Consider the following 14,879-nt stretch of genomic DNA (forward strand, 5'->3'; position numbering starts at 1 on the left):
GCCTCGTTTTAGCGCAGTTACACACATGCAGGACAGCAGAATTGTTATCGGACTGACCCGTTAAAAAGATAATCTGGGAAACCCTCCTAATGGACCTTTCTATAGGTTAGTTCGTGAAATAAATATATATATATATATATATATAAATATATATATATGCTGTATATTAGATTTAGGATGCGGGGACTTGTTTGAACATTGTGACTGTTATAGTAATATTAAACAGGAGTTATAGGGGTTTTAACCGCTGACAACAATGATTATTTTATTTAAGTCAAATGTACATATTCATGTAATTTAAAACGTTCGCAGGATATGCAACATTAAGCCATCTGCATCCCGGGGATAAAGGATATGGATCCGCCTTCATTAGAAAGGAATTCCGAAGAGCAACGGATGGACACAGACTTTTACGAGATATCTATATGTAAACTGTATATATTTTTTATGCTAAAATGTACACCCGAAATCGAAAATCATACAACCCTGGAGGACATGATCGAAACGGAAGGGGGGTACCCCCGGAACATGAAGAGTAAAACATTGAATTCGGACGATTTCCCCGCTTCAAAGGACATTTCGGAGGTCTCTGATTTGCGGTTGTTTGTAATGGGCAGAAAACAGGTTAAGGAAAACTCCGAGACTGAAACAACATTCAGTCATGCTATTCTAAAACAGGAAGACAACGATTTTTACAGATATTCAGAAACAGAAGGACAATAATTATCATTATAATTTGTTTTTTAAATATATTTTTTAGGCCATATGTTAAATGGACGTATTCTTATAAGTTAAAATGTATCTATTTCGTATAAATACAGGTTAACATTATCTAACGTTTGTATGATACCCAGAGGCTACAGGGCATAATGGATTGGGAACCGACAGAGTTAGACGGGGATTCTCAGAAGCAAACTGCGTCAGGTCCTTTACGTGGCCCATTCACTAATACACTATTTTCGGCGTAAGTCCCCCCCCACCCGACTACGGAAGAGCAGATGAAACAGAGACAATTCTGCGGGCTTGTACTGAAGGCCTTAACCTAACTCCAAACACAAGCCAGCACCCCAGGACAGATAAAACGATAGACGGTGAATCTTTCCTTCCTCATGGAACTTTTTTGAAGGGGTGTTGAATATTAGAGGTTATGTTTGTATATATATATATATATATATATATATATATATATATATATATATATATATATATATATATTATCTAAGAATGATTGGTATTAATTCTAGGCATTTACAGGTATGTTTTTAAAAATGAAGGCTATTTATACAATGAAACATTGTTTTTATTCATACTGTTTGTAAACAATAGCTGCTGCCCCCTTAGGGTCTACTTGAACCGCTTATTAAATCAGACCTCTCAGACCAGAAAGTATGATTAGAAACCAGGGCAAAATATATTCAATCTGTGATTAGAAACGATAATTAGAAGCTATGACAAAACTATGATCAAACGATGATAATAAACTATGAACAACTATGAAGACAGGGCTGTATGTGTGTGAATGATGAGCTATTATTTAAGTGTGTAATATTACTCTCTCTCTCTCTGTCAGGCTATGAAAAAGACAAAAGATAGGACATTGACTCCTGAGTGTTGATAGGTCTTAGATTTTTATAGACAGGGTATCTGTAAAACACAATGTGTGTCACGCCCTGGCCTTATTATTCTTTGTTTTCTTTATTATTTTAGTTAGGTCAGGGTGTGACATGGGGAATGTTTATGTTTTGTTGTTTTGGGTGTTTATTTGGTAAAGGGGTTAATGGGTGTAGTATATGGTTTTGTGTTGAGTGTAGATGTTTAGCATTGTCTATGGTGGTTAGTTATCTAGGAGAGTCTATGGTTACCTGAATGAGTTCCCAATTAGAGACAGCTGATTTCGGTTGTCTCTGATTGGGAGCCTTATTTAGGGTAGCCATAGGCTCTCATTGGTTGTGGGTAATTGTCTATGTAAGAACGTTAGTAGCCTGTATGTTTGTGCACAACGTTTGTAGCTTCACGGTCGTTTTGTTATTTTGTTAGTTTGTAAAGTGTTTTTGTGTCGTGTTCATCTTCGTTCGTGTTTAATAAAAGAAGATGGCATATTTTCCAACTGCTGCATTTTGGTCCATTAATCCGCCACACGATCGTGACAGAATTACCCACCATAGGACCAAGCGGCATGACCAGCGGCAACAGGAGAAATACAAGGATTCATGGACATGGGAGGAAATTTTAGACCGGGAGGTACCAGGAGAATATAACCGCCCCAAAGCTGAGCTGGAGGCAGCGAAAGCAGAGAGGCGGCGATATGAGGAGCTAGCTCGGAGACAGGAAAAGGAACCTACAAAGGATCTGGGCTACACTACGTGGGAGGAGATCGACAGGTGGGCGATCAACCCAGGGAGAGTGCCGGAGCCCGCCTGGGATTCTCTGGCGCAGTGCGAGGAGGGATACCGGCGAATGGAGGCAGCACGACGAAGCGGTAGGAAGCCTGTGGGAAAACCCAAAAAATTTCTTTGGGGGGGGCTTAAAGGGAGAGTGGCGAAGTCAGGTAGGAAACCTGCGCCTACTCCCTGTAATTACCGTGGAGAGCGAGAGTACGGGCAGACACCGTGTTACGCAGTAGAACGCACGGTGTCTCCTGTACGTGTGCATAGCCCGGTGCGGGTTATTCCACCTCCCCGCACTGGCAGGGCTAGATTGAGTATTGAGCCGGATGTCATGAAGCCGGCCCTACATATCTGGCCACCAGTGCGTCTCCTCGGGCCGGTTTACATGGCACCAGCCTTACGCATGGTGTCCCCGGTTCGCCTACATAGCCCGGTGCGGGTTATTCCACCTCCCCGCACTGGTCGGGCAACGGGGAGCATTCAACCAGGTAAGGTTGGTCAGGCTCAATGCTCAAGGGAGCCAATACGCCTGCACGGTCCGGTATTTCCGGCGCCACCTCCCCGCCCCAGTTCAGTGCCACCAGTGCCTACACCACGTAACAGGCTTCCAGTGTGTCTCCAGAGCCCTGTTCCTCCTCCACGCACTCGTCCTATGGTGCGTGTCTCCAGCCCGGTATCACCAATTCCGGCACCACGCACTAAGCCTTTTGTGCGTCTCCAGAGTCCTGTGCATCCTGTTGCTGCTCCCCGCATTAGCCCTGAGATGCGTGTCCCCAGTCCGGTACCACCAGTTCCGGCCCCACGCACTAGGCCTAATGTGCGTCCCCAGGGTCCAGTATGCCCTGTTCCTGCTCCCCGCACTAGCCCTGAGATGCGTGTCCCCAGCCCGGTGCCACCAGTCCCGGCACCACGCACCAGGCCTACAGTGCGCCTCAGCCGGCAGGAGTCTGCCGTCTGCACAGCGATGACTGAACTGCTCGTCTCCCCAGCGCCATCTGAGCCATCCGTCTCCCCAGCGCCATCTGAGCCATCCGTCTCCCCAGCGCCATCTGAGCCATCCGTCTGCAATGAGCCTGCAAAGCCGCCCGTCTGCCATGAGCCTGCAAAGCCGCCCGTCTGCCATGAGCCCACTGAGCCGTCCGCCAGACAGGAGCCGCTAGAGCCGCCAGCCAGACAGGAGCCGCTAGAGCCGTCCGTCAGACAGGATCTGCCAGAGCCGCCAACCAGACAGGATCTGCCAGAGCCGCCAACCAGACAGGATCTGCCAGAGCCGCCAACCAGACAGGAGCAGCCAGATCAGTCAGCCAGCCATGAGCAGCCAGATCCGTCAGCTAGCCATGAGCAGCCAGATCCGTCAGCTAGCCATGAGCAGCCAGATCCGTCAGCCAGCCATGAGCAGCCAGATCCGTCAGCCAGCCATGAGCAGCCAGATCCGTCAGCTAGCCATGAGCAGCCAGATCCGTCAGCTAGCCATGAGCAGCCAGATCCGTCAGCTAGCCATGAGCAGCCAGATCCGTCAGCTAGCCATGAGCAGCCAGATCCGTCAGCTAGCCATGAGCAGCCAGATCCGTCAGCTAGCCATGAGCAGCCAGATCCGTCAGCCAGCCATGGGCCATCCCTCAGTCCGGAGCTGCAGTCCCTCAGTCCGGAGCTGCAGTCCCTCAGTCCGGAGCTGCCATTCTTCAGTCCGGAGCTGCCCCTTACCCTGGTGCTGCCCCTTACCCTGGTGCTGCCCCTTACCCTGGTGCTGCCCCTTACCCTGGTGCTGCCCCTTACCCTGGTACTGCCCCTGACCCTAGTACTGCCCCTGACCCTGGTACTGCCTCTTACCCTGGTACTGCCCCTTAGTCCGGAACTGCCCCTGAATGCAATGGGGTTAAGGTGGAGGGGGGTCGTTTGGAGGAAGCCTAGGAGGTGTTTAGGTACTGTGGTGACGTGGGGACCGCAACCAGAGCCGGAGCCGCCACCGTGGATGGAAGCCCACCCAGACCCTCCCCTAGACTGTGTATGGTGCGCCCGGAGTTCGCGCCTCAAGGGGGGGGTTATGTCACGCCCTGGCCTTATTATTCTTTGTTTTCTTTATTATTTTAGTTAGGTCAGGGTGTGACATGGGGAATGTTTATGTTTTGTTGTTTTGGGTGTTTATTTGGTAAAGGGGTTAATGGGTGTAGTATATGGTTTTGTGTTGAGTGTAGATGTTTAGCATTGTCTATGGTGGTTAGTTATCTAGGAGAGTCTATGGTTACCTGAATGAGTTCCCAATTAGAGACAGCTGATTTCGGTTGTCTCTGATTGGGAGCCTTATTTAGGGTAGCCATAGGCTCTCATTGGTTGTGGGTAATTGTCTATGTAAGAACGTTAGTAGCCTGTATGTTTGTGCACAACGTTTGTAGCTTCACGGTCGTTTTGTTATTTTGTTAGTTTGTAAAGTGTTTTTGTGTCGTGTTCATCTTCGTTCGTGTTTAATAAAAGAAGATGGCATATTTTCCAACTGCTGCATTTTGGTCCATTAATCCGCCACACGATCGTGACAATGTGACAACTATTGAAGATGCAAAAAGGGGTTTTCAGAAATATATTTGGTTGACAGATTTGTATTATTATAAAAAGTAATATAAAAATGATTAGAATCTTTAGTATTAGTATGTTACATGCGAGACATACCCAGAAATGTCAGCGTAGACAACTTACAAGAATGTGTTTACCAGGCCGTGATGAAAACATTTTAAAGGAGCTTTAATTCAAACATGCAAAGATATATATTTGAGACAATTACCAACGTTAAAAACATTTGTTACAATATCACAAATAATGTTTCTCGGACTAACACACTGTAGAGTTTCCTATTTACTAAAGAACAATCACTAAGACAAAACACAAAAAGTTGTAATACAATCAGTATACATGGCATTATATATTGAAAACAGGTACATTTTGAAAGATTATGCTGTTGATGTGATTTTTAAAAATTCATTTCTCAATTTAGGATAATACAGTTTATTTTATACTTTACTTAAATTGGATTATTTATCGTGCCTCATACCAGGCTAATACACTACCAAGCCCTGCAAACAGCTAAGGACTTAACCCAGAACAGTTGTGGGTCTTTTTTTTCTGGAACAATAAATGATCACGAATACCAATAGGCGTGATTTGATCCTCAAACCTATCAAGACATCCTATAATGCACAGACATATGCAAAAGCATAAAACTCTGACAAGAAAACAATGAAAATCTTAACTCTCTTAAAATCTTAACTCCATCACATCATGATGTAACAGTGTCATGTTTTGTCTTTGATCTTCATGTCTTGTCCCTGTGCTTCCCTCTGCTGGTCTTATTAGGTTCTTTCCCTCTTTCTATTCCTCTCTCTCCTCCTCCCTCTCTCCCTCCCCCGCTCTCTCTCTCTATCGTTCCGTTCCTGCTCCCAGCTGTTTCTCTTTCTCCTAACGACCTCATTTACTCTTTCACACCTGTCCCCTATTTTGCCCTCTGATTTGAGTCCCTATTTCTCCCTCTGTTTTCTGCTTCTGTCTTTGTCGGATTCTTGTTTGATGTTTGCTGTTCTGTGTCCTGGTTCCACCCTGTCGTGTTTTTGCCTTCATCAGATGCTGCGTGTGAGCAGGTGTCATCTAAGATATATCCTGGAGTACCGCTTTGTTTAAGACTGGAATAAAGACTCTGTTTTTGTTAAGTCGCTTTTGGGTCCTCATTCATCAGCATAACAAACAGGGCTGAGTGGCGATTCAAAGTACAACAGGAGGCTTCTGTAAACTGCAATACGTGTTAAATATGCTCTACATACAGCCAAGACTGAGTGGTTTCACAAACTCTCTTTAAAGGTTTTGTAAGAAAGTAGTAACAGGCCTCATTCAACAGTCTAGAGATTAACCTAGAGACACCAAAAACATCAACGTTTAGAGCAGCTTGGAGATTATTCCCCCATGTAAGGGGGGCAAAGAGTTGATTTACCTAACCCTGTACAAACCAAAGGAATATCCAGAGTTAGCAAACCCTAACACTGGGTATGATAACTCTGACTCGTATGTCTAATGATTATTGTAGATGTTTACACCTGAGGGAGGTCACGTAGGTCAAATTGTTGCTCTCTTTCCCTTTATACATTTGACCTACGTGACCTCCCTCAGGTGTAAACATCTACAATAATCATTAGACATACGAGTCAGAGTTATCATACCCAGTGTTAGGGTTTGCTAACTCTGGATATTCCTTTGGTTTGTACAGGGTTAGGTAAATCAACTCTTTGCCCCCCTTACATGGGGGAATAATCTCCAAGCTGCTCTAAACGTTGATGTTTTTGGTGTCTCTAGGTTAATCTCTAGACTGTTGAATGAGGCCTGTTACTACTTTCTTACAAAACCTTTAAAGAGAGTTTGTGAAACCACTCAGTCTTGGCTGTATGTAGAGCATATTTAACACGTATTGCAGTTTACAGAAGCCTCCTGTTGTACTTTGAATCGCCACTCAGCCCTGTTTGTTATGCTGATGAATGAGGACCCAAAAGCGACTTAACAAAAACAGAGTCTTTATTCCAGTCTTAAACAAAGCGGTACTCCAGGATATATCTTAGATGACACCTGCTCACACGCAGCATCTGATGAAGGCAAAAACACGACAGGGTGGAACCAGGACACAGAACAGCAAACATCAAACAAGAATCCGACAAAGACAGAAGCAGAAAACAGAGGGAGAAATAGGGACTCAAATCAGAGGGCAAAATAGGGGACAGGTGTGAAAGAGTAAATGAGGTCGTTAGGAGAAAGAGAAACAGCTGGGAGCAGGAACGGAACGATAGAGAGAGAGAGCGGGGGAGGGAGAGAGGGAGGAGGAGAGAGAGGAATAGAAAGAGGGAAAGAACCTAATAAGACCAGCAGAGGGAAGCACAGGGACAAGACATGAAGATCAAAGACAAAACATGACACTGTTACATCATGATGTGATGGAGTTAAGATTTTAAGAGAGTTAAGATTTTCATTGTTTTCTTGTCAGAGTTTTATGCTTTTGCATATGTCTGTGCATTATAGGATGTCTTGATAGGTTTGAGGATCAAATCACGCCTATTGGTATTCGTGATCATTTATTGTTCCAGAAAAAAAAGACCCACAACTGTTCTGGGTTAAGTCCTTAGCTGTTTGCAGGGCTTGGTAGTGTATTAGCCTGGTATGAGGCACGATAAATAATCCAATTTAAGTAAAGTATAAAATAAACTGTATTATCCTAAATTGAGAAATGAATTTTTAAAAATCACATCAACAGCATAATCTTTCAAAATGTACCTGTTTTCAATATATAATGCCATGTATACTGATTGTATTACAACTTTTTGTGTTTTGTCTTAGTGATTGTTCTTTAGTAAATAGGAAACTCTACAGTGTGTTAGTCCGAGAAACATTATTTGTGATATTGTAACAAATGTTTTTAACGTTGGTAATTGTCTCAAATATATATCTTTGCATGTTTGAATTAAAGCTCCTTTAAAATGTTTTCATCACGGCCTGGTAAACACATTCTTGTAAGTTGTCTACGCTGACATTTCTGGGTATGTCTCGCATGTAACATACTAATACTAAAGATTCTAATCATTTTTATATTACTTTTTATAATAATACAAATCTGTCAACCAAATATATTTCTGAAAACCCCTTTTTGCATCTTCAATAGTTGTCACATTGTGTTTTACAGATACCCTGTCTATAAAAATCTAAGACCTATCAACACTCAGGAGTCAATGTCCTATCTTTTGTCTTTTTCATAGCCTGACAGAGAGAGAGAGAGTAATATTACACACTTAAATAATAGCTCATCATTCACACACATACAGCCCTGTCTTCATAGTTGTTCATAGTTTATTATCATCGTTTGATCATAGTTTTGTCATAGCTTCTAATTATCGTTTCTAATCACAGATTGAATATATTTTGCCCTGGTTTCTAATCATACTTTCTGGTCTGAGAGGTCTGATTTAATAAGCGGTTCAAGTAGACCCTAAGGGGGCAGCAGCTATTGTTTACAAACAGTATGAATAAAAACAATGTTTCATTGTATAAATAGCCTTCATTTTTAAAAACATACCTGTAAATGCCTAGAATTAATACCAATCATTCTTAGATCATATATATATATATATATATATATATATATATATATATATATATATATATATACAAACATAACCTCTAATATTCAACACCCCTTCAAAAAAGTTCCATGAGGAAGGAAAGATTCACCGTCTATCGTTTTATCTGTCCTGGGGTGCTGGCTTGTGTTTGGAGTTAGGTTAAGGCCTTCAGTACAAGCCCGCAGAATTGTCTCTGTTTCATCTGCTCTTCCGTAGTCGGGTGGGGGGGGACTTACGCCGAAAATAGTGTATTAGTGAATGGGCCACGTAAAGGACCTGACGCAGTTTGCTTCTGAGAATCCCCGTCTAACTCTGTCGGTTCCCAATCCATTATGCCCTGTAGCCTCTGGGTATCATACAAACGTTAGATAATGTTAACCTGTATTTATACGAAATAGATACATTTTAACTTATAAGAATACGTCCATTTAACATATGGCCTAAAAAATATATTTAAAAAACAAATTATAATGATAATTATTGTCCTTCTGTTTCTGAATATCTGTAAAAATCGTTGTCTTCCTGTTTTAGAATAGCATGACTGAATGTTGTTTCAGTCTCGGAGTTTTCCTTAACCTGTTTTCTGCCCATTACAAACAACCGCAAATCAGAGACCTCCGAAATGTCCTTTGAAGCGGGGAAATCGTCCGAATTCAATGTTTTACTCTTCATGTTCCGGGGGTACCCCCCTTCCGTTTCGATCATGTCCTCCAGGGTTGTATGATTTTCGATTTCGGGTGTACATTTTAGCATAAAAAATATATACAGTTTACATATAGATATCTCGTAAAAGTCTGTGTCCATCCGTTGCTCTTCGGAATTCCTTTCTAATGAAGGCGGATCCATATCCTTTATCCCCGGGATGCAGATGGCTTAATGTTGCATATCCTGCGAACGTTTTAAATTACATGAATATGTACATTTGACTTAAATAAAATAATCATTGTTGTCAGCGGTTAAAACCCCTATAACTCCTGTTTAATATTACTATAACAGTCACAATGTTCAAACAAGTCCCCGCATCCTAAATCTAATATACAGCATATATATATATTTATTTCACGAACTAACCTATAGAAAGGTCCATTAGGAGGGTTTCCCAGATTATCTTTTTAACGGGTCAGTCCGATAACAATTCTGCTGTCCTGCATGTGTGTAACTGCGCTAAAACGAGGCTAACAGTAGGAAACTATCTGTTTCACTAGACTCGTTGAGAAGTTTGCGGCCTTGGCTCAAAAGTCGTGATAGTACGGAATGAGTTTACATAGCCTGGGGGGGTGACGTTTTTTTTTTTTTTAGGACTAGACCCCAGCTATATTTAACTCCTAAGTTATTTGGTTCAAACAAAGGGATTGGTGTGGCTAAACATTAGGCACCTTTTGATATTCTAAAATCTCCGGGGGGCTGGCATCTAGATGCTGGGGTGGGGAGGTCTCGACATCGCTGGGCTGATTGACTTTTTAAAACCGGCCTACAGCATCTGTTTTAGACCCTAAAACATAAATTATGTTTTGACATGTTGTTAATGATTCGTAAGTGGCCGTAAGACAAAGACACACTTTTTTGTTTGGGGGTCGGCCTCTGTTTTGACGTATATTGTAAAGAGAGAGAGAGAGAGAGAGAGCCTTGAGCGCAGACGCCTGGCCATTTCTGAACACACACCCCGCCCCGTTTTCTTTGTTTTGAAACACACACATACGCATACACTCCAGCACACGCACGCACACACGCGCGCACATGGCTTTTTCTGCAAGTTTTTTTCTCCGGGGGCATGCTTGGTGATAGAAGTTAAGGACTTATTCCTATCGTTAGAAGGTGAGATACAATTTTAAAACCATTTATTTAATTCAAAATATTTAGTACATACAATTTATAGCCGTTCATAATTAATGTATTTTACTATGCCTTTCTTACAGATATAGGTCCTGGTTAGCCCCTGACCATTATCCGATCGCTAAGACGCTTGCACACTCCCTCAAAGCTCCGTAAGTTTTCCCTCCATGGGTAGATAATCCGTCCGTCATGTAAATCCTGGGGTATGCACCCAGCTTTAATGAATAAGATGGGTAGAAAATGAATCTGTTTAAGTCATAAGTAAAGGCCTTTCATAAAGAGGCTGTCATGATTGACTGTGGCCCATATTTAACACGTATTGCATGTTACCTAAGACTATTGTTGTACATTGAATATCCACTAGCAGATTTGTGTAGCATGCATCTCCACTATATCGGTCATGTTCCTGTGGTCTTTTTAAAAGTTAATAAACCTGTGTGTAAAATGTACACTTTTGTTTCACTGTAGATTTGTTTAAGCCCACCTAGAAACACCTGATTTATCCCACAGCATTAAGGAATAAGCTGTGTATAAAAATATTCTGTTTAAGTCCTAAGTAAAGGCCTTTCCTAAAGAGGCTGTCATGATTGACTGTGGCCCATATTTAACACGTATTGCTTGTTACAGAAGACCCCTGTTGTACATTGAATATCCAATAGCCGATTTTTGGAGCATCTCCACTATATCTGTCATGTTACTGTGGTCTTTTTAAAAGTCAATAAACATGTGTGTAAAATGTACACTTTTGTTTCACTGTAGATTGTTTAAGCCCCCCTAGAAACACCTGATTTATCCCACAGCATCAATGAATAAGCTGCATATAAAATTATTCTGTTTAAGTCATAAGTAAAGGCCTTTCATAAAGAGGCTGTCATGATTGACTGTGGCCCATATTTAACACGTATTGCTTGTTACAGAAGACCCCTGTTGTACATTGAATATCCAATAGCCGATTTTTGGAGCATCTCCACTATATCTGTCATGTTACTGTGGTCTTTTTAAAAGTCAATAAACATGTGTGTAAAATGTACACTTTTGTTTCACTGTAGATTTGTTTAAGCCCACCTAGAAACACCTGATTTATCCCACAGCATTAAGGAATAAGCTGTGTATAAAAATATTCTGTTTAAGTCCTAAGTAAAGGCCTTTCCTAAAGAGGCTGTCATGATTGACTGTGGCCCATATTTAACACGTATTGCTTGTTACAGAAGACCCCTGTTGTACATTGAATATCCAATAGCCGATTTTTGGAGCATCTCCACTATATCTGTCATGTTACTGTGGTCTTTTTAAAAGTCAATAAACATGTGTGTAAAATGTACACTTTTGTTTCACTGTAGATTGTTTAAGCCCCCCTAGAAACACCTGATTTATCCCACAGCATCAATGAATAAGCTGCGTATAAAATTATTCTGTTTAAGTCATAAGTAAAGGCCTTTCATAAAGAGGCTGTCATGATTGACTGTGGCCCATATTTAACACGTATTGCTTGTTACAGAAGACCCCTGTTGTACATTGAATATCCAATAGCCGATTTTTGGAGCATCTCCACTATATCTGTCATGTTACTGTGGTCTTTTTAAAAGTCAATAAACATGTGTGTAAAATGTACACTTTTGTTTCACTGTAGATTGTTTAAGCCCACCTAGAAACACCTGATTTATCCCACAGCATCAATGAATAAGCTGCGTATAAAATTATTCTGTTTAAGTCATAAGTAAAGGCCTTTCATAAAGAGGCTGTCATGATTGACTGTGGCCCATATTTAACACGTATTGCTTGTTACAGAAGACCCCTGTTGTACATTGAATATCCAATAGCCGATTTTTGGAGCATCTCCACTATATCTGTCATGTTACTGTGGTCTTTTTAAAAGTCAATAAACATGTGTGTAAAATGTACACTTTTGTTTCACTGTAGATTGTTTAAGCCCCCCTAGAAACACCTGATTTATCCCACAGCATCAATGAATAAGCTGCGTATAAAATTATTCTGTTTAAGTCATAAGTAAAGGCCTTTCATAAAGAGGCTGTCATGATTGACTGTGGCCCATATTTAACACGTATTGCTTGTTACAGAAGACCCCTGTTGTACATTGAATATCCAATAGCCGATTTTTGGAGCATCTCCACTATATCTGTCATGTTACTGTGGTCTTTTTAAAAGTCAATAAACATGTGTGTAAAATGTACACTTTTGTTTCACTGTAGATTGTTTAAGCCCACCTAGAAACACCTGATTTATCCCACAGCATCAATGAATAAGCTGCGTATAAAATTATTCTGTTTAAGTCATAAGTAAAGGCCTTTCATAAAGAGGCTGTCATGATTGACTGTGGCCCATATTTAACACGTATTGCTTGTTACAGAAGACCCCTGTTGTACATTGAATAGCCATCGTAGCGGTTGTCAATAGAGTTTGCCCCCACCCCTAACTAGAGAAAGTACGGTATGATTTCACATAGCACCGGGTTGACGTTTTTTTTTCGCGCTAAAAATCCTCCCAAAGGAATCTTTGACTCCTAAGGTATTTGGTTCAAACATAGGGTATTGGGTGGTGTCTAAACATTAGGTATCTTTTGATATTCAAAAATCTCCGGGGGCTAGCATCTAGATGCTGGGGTGGGGAGGTCTCGACAGGGCTGGGCTGAATGACTTTTTAGCCCACCTAAAAAATAGTTTTTGAAAGGACTTTGTGTTTAGGAGGCTTAAGACCCAATATTATTGTTGAGGGGGTAGGCATCTGTTTTGCCAGATAGTGTAAACCTTGGTTTCAAACGACCCCCCATGCATAGAGAGCCTTGAGCGCAGATGCAAGGGTATTTTTTTAACAAACACCTAGCCCCCTTTTTCTGTTTTTGAAACACACACACACACACACACAGCCACTACATCATACGCACGCCCATACGCGCGCACATTGCGCAAGTTTTTTTTCTCAGGGACAGACTGCGCTAAGAGTGAACAAACGCGAGAGTTCATAACGTGGTGAGATTCTGCTTTTAAAACCATTTATTTCATTCAAAATATTTAGTACATACATTTTATAGCGTTACATTCTTAAGGTATTTTACGAAGCCTTTCTTACAGATCCAGGGATCTGATGCAACCACCCCCCATTGTCAGTGTCCAGTTGGTCATCAAAATGCCGGGATCTCTTGCCAGGCTCATCAACACTTGGTAAGTTTTCACTCCAGGGGTACATCCTACGTCGGGCCTTTTGGTCCTGGCTATGTCTCAAGAAAAGCCGAGGCCAGCGCCTTAACTGTTCGCGATTTTTGAAGAGAATGTCCAGCTTATTCATAAGTGTTATGAAAATTGGATAATCCACCCATTTAAAACTAAACACAGGAATAAAAAAGTTGACATCTTTGCATGCTCTGGATGCTACTGGAGAATTGACAGACTTTGTAGCATTACCCGCATCATAAACTTCACAGGCTAAAATTGTCACTTTGTTGTCCGGGTTATAGTCCATTGAAGCAATTCTTAGAGCCTTGAGATCACTGCGTCTGAAGACCTGTTCTTCCAACGCATAGCCTGGCACAGCTGTGCCACTCAGGACCTGTTCAATTTTACAAAGAGCCAGCCTGATGTTTAGCCATTCTCTCATGCCCAGAGCAGGAGAAAAACTCCCAGGTTTTGCCTGATAAACGGGTTTGGGGCCACTGGCGTTGAAGATCTTTACCGTAGAATCCTCCGGCTGGAATATGTAAGACATATGGCCCTCACTCGTACCCAAAAATCCTTTAAAACATTCTGGAGCTTCACACAGAACTTCCTCAATGCTTTGTTCACTGGGTTCATGACAAGCCGAGCATAACATACCATAAATTGACATATGTGTCATTTTTGTTTAATATTCAGGGGGTTTATCTTGTACAATCTTAAACATGCATTGTTTTGGGGCTTTATAAGGCTTCTGCAAAGCCAGCCTCTTTGAAATGTTCATTAACAACCCCCAACACTAGACATCCAGGAACAGTTTGACATGACACCTGGTCACTTACTTACCCCAAAAAGCCCCCCCTAACCATCAGGATGTCCTGACCGGAAGCCCAAATATGGGCATGCCCCCTTTCTACAAACCATTGGGGCATCAATCACTACATAGGGTCATAAATCATGATCTTTTTCTGATTTACGACATTGACAACTTGACACTTACCCCAAAGACCCCCACCACGGCCAGGATGTCCTGACCGGAAGCCCAAATATGGGCATGCCTGCTACAACAGGACATAGGGTCATAAATCATTACATAGGGTCATAAATCAGGCTGGGGTCATAAATCATTACCGGTTGACCTGACAACTGGACCCTTACCCAAAGACCCCCACCTAACCATCAGGGGGGTCATAAATCATTACATAGGGTCATAAATCAGGCTGGGGTCATAAATCATTACCGGTTGACCTGACAACTGGACCCTTACCCAAAGACCCCCACCTAACCATCAGAATGTCCTGACAGGCAGCCCCTTAGGTTCACATAGCGGTCACATAGGCTCACATAGGGTC

At 42.0% G+C, this 14,879-nt stretch overlaps 3 long non-coding RNA genes across 3 annotated transcripts; 2 read left to right on the plus strand and 1 right to left on the minus strand.

Moving 5' to 3' along the window:
• The first annotated feature begins 16 nt into the window (after positions 1-16).
• On the plus strand, positions 17-1,500 carry LOC129811633 (uncharacterized). The gene is made up of 2 exons (XR_008752910.1): positions 17-105; positions 313-1,500. It is a non-coding gene; the product is annotated as an uncharacterized LOC129811633 (long non-coding RNA).
• Positions 1,501-8,235: 6,735 nt separating this feature from the next.
• On the minus strand, positions 8,236-9,888 carry LOC129811635 (uncharacterized). Its single transcript, XR_008752912.1, has 2 exons — positions 9,599-9,888; positions 8,236-9,415 (listed from the first exon to the last, which is right to left on the minus strand). It is a non-coding gene; the product is annotated as an uncharacterized LOC129811635 (long non-coding RNA).
• Positions 9,889-10,005: 117 nt separating this feature from the next.
• Positions 10,006-12,551, plus strand: LOC129811642 (uncharacterized). The gene is made up of 2 exons (XR_008752914.1): positions 10,006-10,342; positions 10,444-12,551. It is a non-coding gene; the product is annotated as an uncharacterized LOC129811642 (long non-coding RNA).
• Positions 12,552-14,879: the final 2,328 nt, after the last annotated feature.

The sequence above is a fragment of the Salvelinus fontinalis genome, chromosome 15, assembly GCF_029448725.1.
Source record: "Salvelinus fontinalis isolate EN_2023a chromosome 15, ASM2944872v1, whole genome shotgun sequence".
Lineage (NCBI taxonomy): Eukaryota > Metazoa > Chordata > Actinopteri > Salmoniformes > Salmonidae > Salvelinus > Salvelinus fontinalis.